The sequence below is a fragment of the Equus asinus genome, chromosome 5 (genome assembly GCF_041296235.1).
Source record: "Equus asinus isolate D_3611 breed Donkey chromosome 5, EquAss-T2T_v2, whole genome shotgun sequence".
NCBI classification, from domain to species: domain Eukaryota; kingdom Metazoa; phylum Chordata; class Mammalia; order Perissodactyla; family Equidae; genus Equus; species Equus asinus.
The window spans coordinates 42,761,413-42,765,787 of record NC_091794.1 but is presented as its reverse complement, the minus strand read 5'-3'; the positions used below and the strand labels follow the sequence as shown (position 1 = coordinate 42,765,787).

At 36.1% G+C, this 4,375-nt stretch overlaps 1 non-coding gene across 1 annotated transcript; it reads right to left on the bottom strand.

Moving 5' to 3' along the window:
• Positions 1 to 2,516: 2,516 nt before the first annotated feature.
• LOC123286175 (U6 spliceosomal RNA) lies at positions 2,517 to 2,619 on the bottom strand. Its single transcript, XR_006528447.1, has one exon. It is a non-coding gene; the product is annotated as a U6 spliceosomal RNA (small nuclear RNA).
• Positions 2,620 to 4,375: the final 1,756 nt, after the last annotated feature.

Sequence of the window (4,375 nt, the reverse complement as noted above, 5' to 3'; positions counted from 1 at the left end):
TCATTCCCATTTCAAATTGTTCAGTCCTCTATTTCAACTAATGTCTGTCAATGAAAATCATGGAGGTGAGAGATGGTGCATAAGGGAAAGGAAGGTGGGTGTCAGTCCGGGAAAAGGGGGATTGAGGTCAAATGTTCAGAGCGGGGATTTCACTGGTTTCCTGTGAGAAACCTACACCTTTAATATATTTTTCCTAATAAATGAGGAAATTTGCAGATTTTTATTATCTCTGAACAGTCGCTAGAAGTTGTAAATACATCTTTTCCTTTGTATAAGAAAATACCACATGTAAGCAGAAAAAAATGGTAAGAGTTCTCCAACCTAGAATTCCATTTAGAGGGGGAAGGTTATAAACTGCTGTTCAATTACGTACTTGTCTTCTACAGACCAATATCCTTGAATCAATCTCAAACATACCCCCCGTGAAAAAAACCCAGACCTCGAACTGTTTTGGTGCTTTATTTTAAAGAAAGAAACTGTACAAGATCCTATTAAAGACATGTTCAAGAGAGCCACTTTTAATTTTTTTCCTGGCCTCTAAAAATTCAAATCAATTTCCTGTATGATCTACATCTGCAAGGAAATACAGAAGTTGAAAAAAAAATACTCAAAGAAAGATTAAGTTGTGTTCATTACACTAAACTTACGTAAACCAGGATGTGGCTAATCTATTTTGACAAGATTTTCAGCATTAAAGGTTAAAACAAAAAGAAGCCTCTAGTTAACCTTCAATTAGCCATGGCTGCCTGGCTCTTTCTTATTAATCAAGATTTTACTCCTTCTTGCATTATTTTTATGACTTGCAATTTTATTTGGTTTCTTCAATGTATTTCTCAAAGGTGAAATAGCTCTATTTTATGGATGAAAATAGAATCAAAATGTGGAAGGCTCCCTGTGTGACCTTGATAAAGTCATCTCCCTGAGGTTCTTTTCTGATTTTTGAAATGACAATAATGAGGTCTACTCCACTGTGTGGTGGAAGAATGGAATGAAATTGTGCAGAGAAGCAGGGTAGCGTTGAAAAGACCAAAGGTTTCACAGCCAGGTAGACATAGTCTCCACAAAGTATGAGCTATGTGACATTGGGCAGGTATTAACACCTCTGAGCCTCCATTTCCTCAACTGTAAAATAAAAACGTGAATCCTAATTGGGACACTGCAGCGTTAGATGAATTAAGGTATGTAACAGACTTGGTATATAAAGGGAAAAAAAAAATTGCTGCTATGGTCTGAATATTTTTGTCCCCCTCCTCAAATTCATATGTTAAATCTTAAATGACCAATATGATAGCATTTGGAGGTGGGGGCCTGTGGGGGATGATTAGGTCGTGAGGGCAGAGATCTCATGAGTAGGATTAGTACCCTTGTAAAAGAGACTCTGGAGTGCTTCCTCACCCCTTCCACCATGTGAGGTTACGGAGAAAAGGTGCTGTCCAGGAAGCAGGCTCTGGGCAGACTGAATCTGTCAGTGCCACGATCATGGACTTCCCAGTCTTCAGAACTGTGAGAAATAACTGCTTCTTGTTTAGAAGCCACTCAGTCTCTGGTATTTTGTTATAGCAGCTCAAATGGACTAAGACAGTAGCTTTTTTTTCAATTGAGAGAAGACCTTGGATACGACTACGAAGAAATAGGAGACCTGGCATTAGGCCTGGTGTGCTTTAATATTATTTTTGTCTCTTCTGGAAAAGTTTCTTTCTCTGTGGTCAATGTCCATACCCATAATCATGTACTCTAAAACTAGTTTCTCACTTGAAAAATTCTTAATTTTTCTTTTTGTTTTTTTGCAGTCAAGGTCAAAGTTAGGCTTCTGCAGGATCTTGCCCCACACTTTTTGTGTCTCTCAGAGAAATGGTAAAAGAATTTGAATGTTGGGAGAGAAAGCTATAGTTATAGTCATATTCATAGTTATATTCTAAAGCAGTGGTTTCCAAACCACTTTGCATCAGATTCCACTGGGTAGTTCTTAAAAATTCCCAGATTCAGGGACCCTATCCCTGGTTCAGCAAATCTGAAGCATATCAATGGAATTTGTGTTTCCCCAAGTGATTTTTTTAAAGTTTTGCCATTATGGTAGAATACACATAACATAAAAGTTACCATTTTAACCATTTTTAATATAGTTCAGTGGCATTAAGTACATTTACATTTTTATGCAACTATCACCACCATCCGTCTCCAGAACTCTTAATCTTGCAAAACTGAAACTTTATACACATTAAGCACTAACTCTCCATTCCTCCTTCTCCCAGCCCCTGGCAATCCCCCATTCTATTTTCTGTCTCTATGAATTTCACTACTCGAGGTACCTTATACAAGTAGAAGCATACAGTATTTGTCCTTTTGTGACTGGCTTGTTCCACTTAACCTAATGTTTTCAAGATTCATTCATGTTTTACTATATGTCAGAATTTCCTTCCTGTTAAACTCTGAATAATATTCAGACATTGTTTGTATAGACCACATTTTGTTTATCTATTCATCCATCAATGGACACTTCCACAAGTGATTTTTTAAAAAATATGGAACACTTCACAATTTGTGTGTCATCCTTGTGCAGGTACCATGCTAATGTTCTCTGATTGTTCCAACTTTAGTATATTGCTGCCAAATTGAGCACTCCAAGTGATTTTGGAAAGCACTGATAAGAAAATTTTTCCAGCTACACATTGATGAGACATTAAATCAATTTCATTGAGTGACGACTATTTTATAAAGACAGAGAACACAAGAAAATAGAATAAGTAAAAATTATAATAATAAGGAAATGCATTATTTCAAAAATTCTGTTTCTGTATACGTGTGTGAGTCTTGTGGGGAGGGTGGTGTGTGTACAATGTTAGGACATAAAATATATTTCTTATAGTTGTTCTCAATCAAAAGAGTGTGAAAGCCAACTGTCCAAAAACCCAGAATATAAGATATGATTGGATCATAAGCAAATTAATGTAATGTTTTCAACTTGAAATGTGCTGTAGAATTACAGTAGTCATAATTTTACTTAGAAAAGATTTAAAATAGGAGAATGTGAAATGGAAAATAAAAGATTGTGAACTGACGTCTGTGAATTGACTTGGACCCCACGCTTCATCATGGAGGTCATATCGCTTATTAATGAATCATTTTCATAAGACTGTAGCAGGAGTTATGTATGAATTTGGCATCTCTCTAATACACCAAGCTTTTATAGACTCCACGAGTAGAGAAAGAATTGCTAACGGCAGTAATGAAGAGGTGTGAATGCCACCAGCAATTCAGGATTCTGTTCCAGCTCAGGAAACATACCACCAAGATCAAAATTAATTTCCCCCCTTTGGCATTTTTCTCAACCATATGTGATTTTTAAATTGTTGCGGTGACTTCTATCACTTTATTGAAAATATACAGGATGTATTTATCTAAGATAAATACGATTTCACTTGGTATGTTTTCTGAAATAATAGCACACAATATGTGTCAGAAAATAAGGCAATTATATAATAATATAACTGTTTGTGAATTGTGTTTGGTTTTGCCAGAATTTATGAAAGATATACGTTTAACAGATGTAAATGTTTATATTAGATCATATGGAACATAATTATTCATCTGCTTTTAGAGGTATGGAAGTCCTGTTCATCCTCAGGAGAGCTATTTTCATGTTCCCTGAGATGCTCAGTATGTGACTCCACCTAAAATCTTCTGTGAGTTACCTGATGATGACATTGGCATGAATAATGGCAACGGTAGTATTCCCAAGTCCCCGAAGTTTAATGCTTTGTTTTAATTCACAGGGAAGCTGGTGGGATAGATAGATGGAAAGACAGTGAGATAGATCATAATAGAGGTCATATTGCTTATTAATGAATCATTGCCATAACACTGTAGCAAGAGTTATACATAGATGGATGGATGATGCATACGTAATAGATAGACAGATTTTAATAGATAAAATTGATATAGTCAATATAGAATTACACTTTATAAAATTACAATAAATGGAGACACAATTAGGCTTTAAATACATAATAAGAATTGTGTTGAGAACTATAATACTTACTAGTTTATAAGAACATTTGATATCGTGTCTCTTCATTAATCTTCAGCACTATGTGAAAAAGACCAAGCTGTACACATCTTACAGAAAAGAAAGCAGAGGCTGACATGAACAGCCTTGCTGGCTCGCAGGCCGTGGATGTGACAGAGTCAGGAATCAACTCCTGGGGCGTGGCCTCAAGTCCAGGCGTCCTCTCACTAAACTGCTGCCTGAGACAAGCAGAATTCTTCACTACCGTGTAGTTTGTCCTTAAAACCCCTAATTTCAGGATGAGAAACTTTTGGCCAAATAGTTAAGCCGTGATTAAGAAATTGTTGATAATTACCACAAGCTTCTAAA